Below are 12,577 nucleotides of genomic sequence, written 5' to 3' on the forward strand. Positions count from 1 at the left end.
CTGTCAATGCTTGACCGATTACGTAAAGGTGGCCTTCCACATGATGATGCATTTATTAATGATGATGATGAGCACGTCATTACTGATAGTGATGATGATGATGCATTTATTGATCCCGGAGCATTTATTGAACCCGACGATCCAGATTATTATTAGGTATTCAATTTTTATGTTGTACTTGATTTATATAGTTACTTGTATGATTATATGATTTATGTAATTACTTGTATAATTTTCTTACTTTGTATGATTGTTTATTATACATAGTGCCATGGTATTGAAATCCATCCCCGTCGCCCCTCGCCCGCTTTATGATTCGGATGTGGTAAATTCTCTTTTATAACTATTTGTTGCATTTCGCATTTATGACAATTATGGCCATCAAGTTGACATGGAGATATTTTAATCTAGGAGGTATGTGAACCGGAATTTCCAACCGACCCTCTTGTCGAGAAGTTAAATTTAGTTGAAAAATAAAATGAGTATTTGAAAGAAAAAATTAAAAGAACTGAAGAAGAGAAGATGAAATTGGAGTTGTATGTTGCTGATGTCGTCGATGATCACAAGATGAAGATGAATGCAATGCGCTTGAAGATGGATGCAATGCGCTTGAAGATTAAGAGGATTGGAAAATATGCCATTGATAATGAGGCTTGGTATCATTATGTCGTTGGATCAATTGTTACCTTAGTTGCGATCTTCATCGCATTTGTTGTGATGAGGATAAGTTTTCTCTAGTGTTTTGCTTAATAAATGCATATTTAGCTTATTTTCGTCCTAAACGGCATAATTACCTAAGTTATATAAAAAGGAGCTATACTTACGTAAGTTGGCTCAAAAATGGCATCATCACCTAGGTTAGCACAAAAATGACCTATACTTACCTTATTTTTCTCCAAATTGACATAATAAGCTTACCATTTTGGATAGCTCTAAAATGAACCACACTTACCATTTTGTCCTCCGAAATGAATAAATATGCTTAGTTAGCTCAAAGATGGCATAACTACCTAGGTTAGCTCAAAAATGACATATACTTAGCTTCTTCAGTTCATTTATGACATACTTAGCATAATTAGGTCAAAAATGACATAATAATCTTTGTTACCTCCAAAATGACATAGACTTAGCTTATTTTCCTCGAAAATGACATAATAACCTTACTAAGCTCCAAAATGACCTATTTACCTAGCTTAGCTCTAAAATGACCTACACTTAGCATTTTTACCTACCTTAGCTAAAAAATGGCATTTTACCTACCTTAGTTAGAAGAAGAAGAAGATAAAGAAGAGGATAGGAGAAAAATAAAGAGAAGAAAATTCTTCTTCTTGTTGTTGTTTTTCTTCTTCTTCTAGCTAGTCTTCTTCTTCTTCTTCTTCTTCTTCTTCTTATAACTTCCTTCTTCCAACTTTCTTCTTTCCCAATTTGCAGATTTGCTTTAGATGAGGAAGCTTGCGTTGATGGAGTCTACTCTTCTCTTTATGCTTCCTTTTTGTTTTGATTTTGTAGGATGAACAATGTGAAACTTGCTACCTATATATGTATGTACGGATGAAACCATTGTATGCTTGTTGTTGGATATGTTGGCTAGCTATATATGTTGCATATTGACTTTTGATTTGGTATGTATATGTGTTGGATGATCATATCCATATGGCAGGGATATGATTTGGTATGTATATGTGTTGGTATGCTTGTTGAAAGTATTTTCATATGTGTGTGTGTGTGTGTCTATATATATATATATAATTCTGTGAAATTGATTGAATTTAAGAAAAACAGAAAAAATAGGGGCTATACAAGAACTTTGTCGTCTGTTGGCAGACGGCAAAGAGCTTTGCCATCATCTAGTAGACGGCAAAGAGCTTTGCCATCAACCAGTAGATGGCAAATCTGCCATGTGTCAGCTACCTGTGCAACCTGGGGTGCACTAGGCTTGCCTATATGGCATGCTTTGCCATCTGCTGTCTAACGGCAATGACCTTTGCATCTTTGCCGTCCGCCAGCAGACGACAAAGCATGCCATGTGTCAGCTACCTTGGGGCATCTGGGCTGGCCTATTTGGGCGCTTTGCCATCTAATGGTAGATGGCAAAGCACACCATTAACCTCTTAACGGACCTAAGCTGCCACGTGTGCTGTCCAGGCCCTTTGCATCTTTGCTGTCAGCCAGCAGACGACAAAGAGCCCTTGGTCGTAGTCTGTTCAGCCGGATGTGTTACCGTCTACTAGCTGACGGCGAAGGCCTTTGCCGTTCGCCAGGCATGCCTTTGCTGTCAGCCATGGCAGACGGCAAAGTTCCTGATTCCTGTAGTGTCAGCTATCTGTGCAGCCTGGGGTGCACTTGGCTTGCCTATATGGCATGCTCTGTCGTCTACTGATTAATGGCAAAGACCTTTGCATCTTTGCCGTCCGCCAGCAGACGAAAAAGCATGCCACGTGTCAGCTACCTGGGGGCATCTGGCTGGCTTATTTGGGTGCTTTGTCGTCTGCTGGTAGACAACAAAGCACGTCGTTAACCTCTTAATGGACCTAAGCTTCCACGTGTGCCGTCCAGGCCCTTTGCCGTCTGCTAGCGGACGACAAAGACCTTTGCATCTTTACCGTCCGCCAGCAGACGGCAAAGAGACCTTTGTCATAGTCTGTTCAGCCGGATGTGTTGCCGTCTGCTGGCTATACGACAAAGGCCTTTGCCGTTCACCAGGCATGCCTTTGCTGTCAGCCATGGCAGACAACAAAGTTCCTGATTCCTGTAGTGACACGCTAATTAGCCCGAACTACCTGATCTGGGCTCCTCCATGAAAACAAAGTATCATAACAAGTTACAACCAGATAAATCTGACAACCCACATGGTCTACGCGCTAAGTCCTACCATCAGTAATCAGCCTTTAGAGATCAGTAATGAACTTACCATTACTATAATTTCCATGGAAATAATAATCAGAAGGATCACTTATTAGAAGGATACACTATACTATTACATGATAATTATACTCCCGATAAATGATAAACCAATTATCAGAAGGTTCGCTTACTATGTGTTTCAATATTTTAACATTACCTTGTGTTCCTTCATTTTACTTGACCATATATTGTTTTACTATTGCATATGGAGGTATTACCATTGTTACTATACTTTCAGTGGGTTGTACTATAATAGAGATATATATAACAGTGCTTTGGAACCAAAGGCAAATTTCTTGTGCATCTCTAGGATCTGGTGGGGATCGCTGGAATTTAATATATTTTGGGCTAGCCCAATAACAATTTCAAAAATTCCTAATAAATTCTAGAGGCCCACTCAGCCCATTCATGTAAGGAAAGAGGTGGAAGCAACTCATTTGCAATAAATTCAAATGAGTTTGAAATGGAAGTGGGTGTTTGGCAGGTCCGAAACTGTTGAGATTTAGGTGGTGCTCAGGAAAGTAATGAAAGAACTGTTTGGAAAGTTTGAGGCAAGGAATTGAGATAGAAAATGCATGGAACTTAAATTGTAAGTATGTCATGGTTTATTCCAAGAATACTTTATTATAGCTCCCTGAATATTTGGAGGATATGTTCTAAAGAGAAACCACCATGTGCATTTCCCTCCGTTTAAATGGATCGAAGATCCATACGGTTTATTTATTTGAGCTGCAAGAATTTTAAAGAGATGATGGCATGATGACATGATGTGATGCAAAAATAGAATAGAGCAAGCAATAGAATTATCATGGCTGTCACGAAAAACATGGAAGGCAACTGGAGCATTGGTCTCGGGGCATCACAACTCTCCTCCACTAATAGAGGATCTCGACCCAAGATCTAGGGATGCCACGGCTGAAGAGGTTGAGGAAGAGGTAAAACAAAGTTGCTTCTTTGACAAACGAATGAAACCAACAAACCTTGGGAGGTTGAACAACTTAAAAGAAAGAATACATCGGAGACGAACAAGATTGCAAACAGTCCGTTGGACAAGACAAACAAGGAATATGACGAGAACCAAGAGCTTAGGGGACAAGATAGATTTTGAAACCACTCCGGTTAAAATTAGCTGGACAAGGAATAATAATAAAGAATTCGGGCAACACTCTGGTTGAAAAGAGACACAAGACTTGATAAGATGAAAAAACTCAAAAAGAGGACACATCACTCCTGTTAGATGGATAAGCAAAGGAAAGAACATGATCTTATAAGGAGGTTGTTTCCCCACATGTATGAGCATGAGAACAAGATGGACATTGACACACGCTCCTCCTCCGCCACCGCCGCGCCACGCCGCGCTGTGGGTTGTGGGAAAGAGCCGAGCCGATGTTCGCTTTGCCTCCCTCTTTTGCTTCATCTCCCGTCACTGCCCTCTTGCCTCCTTCTTCTGTGCCTACAAAAGAGAGGTCGCTCCTCTCCAGAGAGACGCATCAGATATTATCTTCCTCTCGCCATCGAGTTCCTGATCACGACAGTAGGCCTCCGAAACCCCACCTCTTTGAGTCCTATGCGGGAGAAGGGTGATAAGGTTTTTGGGGAGCGCTCTGCGCGACTACTGACCGGTTCATCACGGACGTTCCGAACACCGACAACCACTTCCCCAACGACGACTTCTTCCCCGACGTCGACAACCTCTTCGACAACATGGCTGGCGATGACCTCGACCCCAAGACCGGTGCTTCTGCCGCTGCTCCATACGTCTTTGTGTTCTTTCTGTTTAAGACCATGCTACAATTTCTTGCTCTAGCCTTTCTTGTTCTAGCCTCTGTCCTACATATGCTCTGTTCTAGTTCATCCACTTCATATATAACGATGCTTTTTATCTTCTCTATGTCAGATTGCATGACTTACTTTATCTCTGTCATAGTAGTCATGTTTTATCTAGTATTTATGTTCTTAAAATCACATGGTAAATTGCTCATATTTCTAACAGATTTGTGTCGGGTTGTGAGAGGAAGAAGAACGGGCTTGAGAAAGATGAAAGGGTGGGACAAGGGAAGGACATTGAGGAACGTCCGTTTCATTGAATCAGGAAATTTTATTTTCACAATGTACAAGCTTCCAAGTTTATACTATTGGGAAAATATCTGGTGCACCGGAGCTTGTGGTGCTACCGATGCACCGAACTCATATTGTACTTTTAAAATGTTTAAAAAATTGTGAAAAAATAACGCACTCATACAACATCAATGTAGGTTGTCACAAAATTTTAAGTCAAAATTCGAAACATAACTCGAAAAACAAAAATGACGAATTCAACATTGAATAGTACATAACATAACTTGGGCTTTAGATTTGGCCCATTATTACAGGAATGTCAAATTTATCATTTTTGTATCTCAAAAAATATTTCAATTTTTTATACAAATTGTTGTGACAACATACATTGATGTTGCGTTAACGTGCTAGATTTTTTTTCAGATTTTTTAAAATATTGTATGTCATCCGGTGCACCGGTAGCACCACAAGTGCGGGTGCACTGGATACATTCCCTTATACTATTACATAGGCAAATGCATCGTTTCTACAGTACGACGATCCATGCATGCGTTTAATGTTCATTATTCAAAATCCATTTTTTTCATAAAGATTCAAAATCCATATATACACCATACTGTAGCTAGCCAACACTGGATGCTGCATGGACTTATGTAGTATAAGTGTTTATCTTCATATACAAGCTTACAACTTTGTGGTGTATTACATAGGCAAATGAATCGTTTGTACGAGGATCCATGCTTTATTCAAAAATAAATCCGTATATACGCCATGTATTGCAGTCTGCAGCTGCATGGTATTCAGGTATTGTACGTAGCTTAGCTGATAAACCACATGCATACTCGATGATGCGTGGACTGACTGATGTAGTAGTACTGGTGCTTAAGAGCTGTCCATGGTCGGGTAGTAGGCGTAGGTGGCCATGCCGCAGTTGCCGCCGTTCCCGCGCGTGAGGCGCATATAGCCCGCCTCGCCCCACCCCGTCCCCCACTGGTTCTTCACCAGCCAGTAATCCTGCCCGCCACCGTCCGTCCCGTAGCCCACCACCGTGACGGCGTGGTTCAGGTTCTGCCCGCACGACGAGCTGCCCGTGTACACGCCGCTCATGTACTGCTTGAAGTCAGAGTCGGCCTCCACGCCCACGGCCACCGGCTGGCTCGCCACGAGCTCCTGCAACGCACCCTCGTCGCCGTTCAGGCTCACCATCCGGGGTGCGCCGACGGCGGCGGCTGAATTTGGGCTGACGTCGCCGCCGCGGCACGTGCCCTGCTGGCCGATATACGCGTAGGCTGCCTCCTGCTGCAGGCTGTTGGGCAATAAAGCCGTGGCGAGTCCGGGACGCGGTGCGCGCCTGCGTGCGCGCGGTGAACGCGTCGGGCTCGGCCCGTGGCAGCCTGGGTCGCGTGCGTGCGCGACTAGGCGTGTGTGTGTGTCCACGCGTTCGAGCGCATGGGCCGTTGAGTGTAGGCGAGATACTAGGAGGGGTGACCGCGTCAGGCGCTGAACTCAGGATCACGGCGACTGCGTTCGTGCGCGTCGGGCGCGTGATCCAGGGAGCGCGGGACGTGGGAGGAGTGCGTGGGAGCGTGGCTCGGTGCGTGTGTGCGTGCGGGTATAAGAGCCAGCCCCTGCTCCCGTTGTAGCTCGCCGGGATCGAGTTCGTGCTCGAGGAGAAAGAAAAGGCCGTTCGTGCGGCCGGGGGCGTCCGTGCGCCGGCAAAAACCACATGTGCTTGTTGTCTCCTTCTTCTTCCTCCTTCTTCTCTGTAGGTTCGGGCCACAGCGAGAGAGAGGGAACAGAGAGAGCGAGGAGAGCTAGAGCTAGCTAGGGTTCAGAGGGGTTTTGCGCCATCAATTGGCATCAGAGCTTCAGGTTCGGGAGGTCGCCGGCGGCAATGGCGCTGGTTCCACACGGCGGCGGCACGGGCGGGTCGGTGTCCATGGGGATGCCGATGCTCTCGTCGGACGGCTACACTGTGTGGGCAATCAAGGCGCAGGCCATTCTTGATGCCCACACACTGTGGGAAGCGGTGGCGCCGGGCGACTCGCCGGTGAACAACAAGAAGTGCAAGACGGCGAGGGCACTGATCTTGCAGGGGCTGCCGGAGGACGTGTTGCTCTCGGTGGCGACGAAGACCACTGCCAGGGAGGTATGGGACTCCTTGTCGGTGCGATTCGTCGGCGCCGAGCGGGTGCGCGCGGCGAGAAGGGCGACACTGCACAGCGAGCTGGAACGGACGAGGATGGAGGACGGCGAGGCGCTGGACGCGTACGCTGGGAGGCTCGCGGGCATGGTGGCACGATTCGCAGGGCTGGGGTAGACACTGGCGGACACGGAGCTGGTGAAGAAGCTCCTGGACACGGTCCCGGACCGTCTCTTCCCCGTCGTCGCCGGCATCGAACAGTTCTGTGTCCTGAAGGAGCTCACATACGACGAGGTGCTCGGACGGCTGCGCGCGTTCGACGAGCATGTGCGGCGCCGTGGGCAGAGCAGCGGCGAGCGGGAGGACGGCAAGCTCCTGTACACTGCGGCCCAGTGGCGGGCACGGGAGTGACGTCAAGGGGGAGCTCGGGACGAGGACGACGACGCGCGCAGCGTGGCGACGCGGGACAGCGGCAACAGACGTGGCCGCTGCTACAAGTGCGGCGAGCGCGGCCACTTCAAGCGCGACTGCCCGGAGCTGCGAAAGGCACCGGCGGCGGAGCGGGCACTGCTGGCGGACGCCGACGTCGAGGACAACGGCCTCCTCTAGGCCAGGGCTTAGGGGGAGAGTGTTGGGCAATAAAGCCGTGGCGAGTCCGGGACGCGGTGCGCGCCTGCGTGCGCGCGGTGAACGCGTCGGGCTCGGCCCGTGGCAGCCTGGGTCGCGTGCGTGCGCGACTAGGCGTGTGTGTGTGTGTCCACGCGTTCGAGCGCATGGGCCGTTGAGTGTAGGCGAGATACTAGGAGGGGTGACTGCGACAGGCGCTGAACTCGAGATCACGGCGACTGCGTTTGTGCGCGTCGGGCGCGTGATCCAGGGAGCGCGGGACGTGGGAGAAGTGCGTGGGAGCGTGGCTCGGCGCGTGTGTGCGTGCGGGTATAAGAGCCAGCCCCTGCTCCCGTTGTAGCTCGCCGGGATCGAGTTCGTGCTCGAGGAGAAAGAAAAGGCCATACGTGCGGCCGGGGGCGTCCGTGCGCCGGCAAAAACCACCTGTGCTTGCTGTCTCCTTCTTCTTCCTCCTTCTCTGTAGGTTCGGGCCACAGCGAGAGAGAGGGAACAGAGAGAGCGAGGAGAGCTAGAGCTAGCTAGGGTTCAGAGGGGTTTTGCGCCATCACAGGCCGCCGCTCTGGGCGATGTAGCTTAAGGCGTCGTTGACGTAGCCACTATCGCAGTTGCTGGGGCCGCTGGGGCCGACGGTGCAGTCGAGCACCTGCTGCTCAGACATGGAGATGAGGTTGCCGGTGGCGATCTGTACGAGCCCCTCCGTCGCCGCCACCGCCGCGAACGCCCAGCAACAACCTGTACGTGTGTTAACATTTATATTCATTTGCGAACTTTGGCCTAAGCTATACCCTTGTTAAATTAAATATGCATGCATTGCAGGAGCTGCAGATTCTTACTGCATGGATTTTGGTCCTTGATTTGGGTGACGGCGCCCTGCGCCCTCCAGTCCACGCTGTCCGGCGTGGACTGGAACTGAGCCTTGGACATGTTCACCGCGGCCACCGGCGTGTTGCCCTCAGGACGAAGCTGGTGACGGTACCCGAGGTGCTTCTCCACGAACTCTTCATCGGTGAGGTCGGAGAACTGGTTGAGCCCGAGGGTGTACGTCCGGTTGCCCGCCCGGTTGACGGCATCTACGTGCCGTGCGTTGGCCGCGAACACATCCTGCCGGTGCAATTTCTCGGCAGCGTGCGTGTACGCGCGTCCGTACTTGGCCATCCACCGCTCGTGCTGGGCGGCCAGCGCGTCCCCACGCGCCGCGGCAGCGCTGACAAATTCAGTGGCGGCCGCACGAGGAGAAGCGCGAGCAGTGTGACGTCGAGGCGGCGCGAGCTGTTACTGTGAATCGGCGCCATTTTGCTAGCTAGCTAGCTACAGTAGTTTGCTTGCTTGCTTCTTCTTGCAATGCAATGGTTTATGAGCGAGCTACTAAGCACGTAGCAACCATGCTGCCCGCTCTTCCATTTATACACGCGCGGGCATGGCGAGCATTGCAAGAGGGGGCATACGAGCAGATTCGATGGATCCGCGTTCATACGCCGTAGTCGAACGTATTGACTGGGAGTCCATCGATGTTTGTATCTGCGGTAGTGCTGTGCTTGCTCTCGTCTCTCCATATCTTCTTCTACTTCTCGAAGATTTTTCTTGTTTGTACCCGAAGGTGGTCGCTCTCGTCTCTCGCCTGTGTATTCTTCGTCGTCGTCTTCTTCTGCTTCTTCGAAGATTTTTCTCGGTTCCCGGATGGTTCTCATACACCGTCGCACACGCACAGAGAGAGCTGGAGTAGTACGCCGCTGCTTGCATCTTCACTGGCACACGCGTATAGCTAGTTTGGCCGATGTGTATGTGGTCTGGGTTGCATGCTCCTCTCCTTTTCATTAGAGAACAGAAAAACATACAAATTCTCATTCTATTATAATTTGTGATACATACGTCAAAACTTTAGGTATATGTAACTCGCCTGAATTTTCAGTCTGAATTTTCAATTTGGGTCAGTCAATTTTTTTGACCGTTGATTCTTGCTCTGAAATTCGTGCTGTGTTTTTTCGGGTATGTTCTATGAGCTGGTTTGGGCTATTTTTTGACTCCACATATTTAAGGGCAATACCAATGCCACTAATTTATTCATTCTTAGAAAACTTTGCAATAGAAAAAAAAACCCACCATTATATGCTTATTCTTGTATATTACTACCTTTGTCCATAATATAAGACGTTTTTGCAGTTCAATTTGGACTGCAAAAACGTTTTATATTGTAGGACAGAGGGAGTATAAAATAGCACAAATTTTGTGTACATTTTGTCACTGTTTTTTTAGTTTCTTATTTTTATTTTTCTTAAAGGGTAATACCAATGCCACTAGGGCCTTTGGATCTTGATCGGGTGGTGGAGACGATTTGACTGAATGCCCCAAAAAAAATTGGTGCCTATCAAATATTAGCCCCCATAACAATTTTTATGCAATGTGTGTATACTTCATATCAGTATCTAAAAATTCCATTACTATATGCTTATTTTTGCATATTATGAAAAGCTGCAATTTCCATGCGAATTGTGTGCAATTTTCTGTCATTGTTTGTTTCATGTGTTTTTCCATTTTTCGGATGTAAATATGATTGGTAACAAACTCTCTGTGGATGAAAAAATATATTAAAGAAGCACTCCCGACTGTGCTGATGTTTCGAAGTTTTAACCAACGAGACGTGAGCCGCTTGCCCGAGCGACATAGCTACGTGTGGTCGCTTAGCTAGCCGACCAACATGCAAAGCTAGCTTATGTGTATATGTGCTTCTAGGAAGTACTATGGGAGCAGGAAAGTGTAGAGTAATTGTGTTAATCAGCGTGAGAAAGTCTAAGTCATCTAAGCGTGAAAAAGGTATGGGCCAATCACTACCAGAAAAACTTGTTTTGCCGACGGCCCCCGCCGGCATATATGGGCATACCCCGACGGCCCAACTAAAGCCGTCGGCGTAGAAAGACCGTCGGCGTAAAACCATCTATGCCGATGGAGGCCGTCGGCATAGATCAGTCGTCGGCATTGCTCTAAATATACCTACGGTGGCCGTCGGCATAGAGCAGGCCGTCGACATACCGCGTGGGCCCGTCTACCCGGGCGGCGACGGCAGTTTGACGGCGTCAGGCTACGCCGACGGGCTAACGGTGGCCGTCCGCATAGCTACGTCGACGGCCTGGCCGTCGGCATATCTTTGGCGACGTCATCGATCCGCCGCGCCGCCACGTCATCGATCCGCGTCGTTCGCCGGTCTGGTGGGGTGGCATCTCTATGCCGACGGCTAGGCCGTCGGCATAGGCCTGGCCCATGGTTTTGCCACGTCATTGATCCCCGCCCTACGCCACGTCATCGATCCAGGGCTCTACCGTTCCGTGGCCGTAGCTATGCCGACAGCTTTGCCGTAGGCATAGATTTATAATAATATTTTTCTATATATTTTTGTTTTCTCTTTTTATTTTTTATTTTTTTCCAATACTAATTTCATTAACTTAAATGTACAGAAAACATATATCGATTGCCCCCACACAGGCCTTCTTCCATTGTGTCACTGAGAGGATAGACGGGACGGGGTACCTGTGGGGGGTAGCAATGCCGCCAGGTGTTGCGGTGGGCCCTCCTATGGTTGTGGAAACGTGGTGGCAGGCGCAGGCACGCGGCTCCGGGGTGTGCCCCCTCCCCCCTCACGGGCGTCAATGCCGCCGTGCCCCAGAGGGGGGAAACGGCCACGTCGGGCCGACACAGAGGGAATCTTGGGGTGGATTGTGCCGGGACTGTGTTGGGGGTGTAGCTATGGCTGGGCTATGACAACCAGGTGAAAAGGTCCACCGGTCAAACTACGTCCAGCGAATGTCAAAGGGATAGACCCGGCGGTCGTCTGTGTCAGGGTTAGACGGGACGGGGTACCTGGGGGGTAGCAATGCCGCCAGGTGTTGCGGTCGCCCTCCTACGGTTGTAGAAGCATGGTGGCAGGCGTAGGCATGCGGAATGCGGCTTGTATGAGGTCCCGGTGCGACGCTCCGGTGGCATTGCTACCCCCCTAGGGCCCCCGTCCCGCCTAACCCTGTAGCGTTTGACCGCGGGATCTACCCCTTTGACTTTGCACGGACGGGCTTTGAGCAGTGGATGTATCCACCCGGTTGAGTTATGTTAGCCCATAGGAACACTTTGCAGCAACATCCGGGCCAGACCCATGGCAAGATCCCCTCCGTGTGGACCCGACGCGTCCGTTTTCCCCCTCCGGGTGCCGGCGGCGGCGCCATCCGTGAGGGGGGGCACACCTCGGAGACGCGTGCCGGGCGTTTGCACCCGTCACAACACTTCCAGACTTGTGAGAGGCCGCCTACGCAAGATTTGGCGGCATGCTAGCCCCCGGAGGCCGCCGGCCACAGTCGTAGACACATGAAGAGCAATGCGCGTAAGAGGGAATTGTTCAGATACTTCTCCATCCCGAAAAATTATTAAAAATTACCGTAAGTCCTACAACACATGTGCCCACGTCATGTAAAAAACTCATGATTTTATCGCGCTCCAAGTATTTAATAATATTCACGCTGCATCGTTATCGCAGAACGTCTACTACCGTGTCCTCGCCGTCCGTGGGGGGGGGGGGCACACCTCGGAGACGCGTGCAGCCTCTTCGGACATGCCACCACACCATCCCGCATGTATGAGGTCCCGGTGCGATGCTTCGGTGGCATTGCTACCCCCCTAGGGCCCCCGTCCTGCCTAACCTTGTAGCATTTGACCACGGGATCTATCCCTTTGACTTTGCACGGACGGGCTTTGAGCAGTGCACGTATCCACCCGGTTGTGTTAGGTCAGCCCATAGGAACACTTTGGAGCAACATCCGGGCCAGACCCACGGCAAGATCCCCTCCGTGTGGACCCGACGCGTCC

At 49.5% G+C, this 12,577-nt stretch overlaps 1 pseudogene; it reads right to left on the bottom strand.

Annotated features, from left to right (window-relative positions):
* Window positions 1-5,546: 5,546 nt before the first annotated feature.
* Window positions 5,547-9,270, bottom strand: LOC119365359 (annotated as a pseudogene).
* Window positions 9,271-12,577: the final 3,307 nt, after the last annotated feature.

The sequence above is a fragment of the Triticum dicoccoides genome, chromosome 2B (assembly GCF_002162155.2).
Source record: "Triticum dicoccoides isolate Atlit2015 ecotype Zavitan chromosome 2B, WEW_v2.0, whole genome shotgun sequence".
NCBI classification, from domain to species: domain Eukaryota; kingdom Viridiplantae; phylum Streptophyta; class Magnoliopsida; order Poales; family Poaceae; genus Triticum; species Triticum dicoccoides.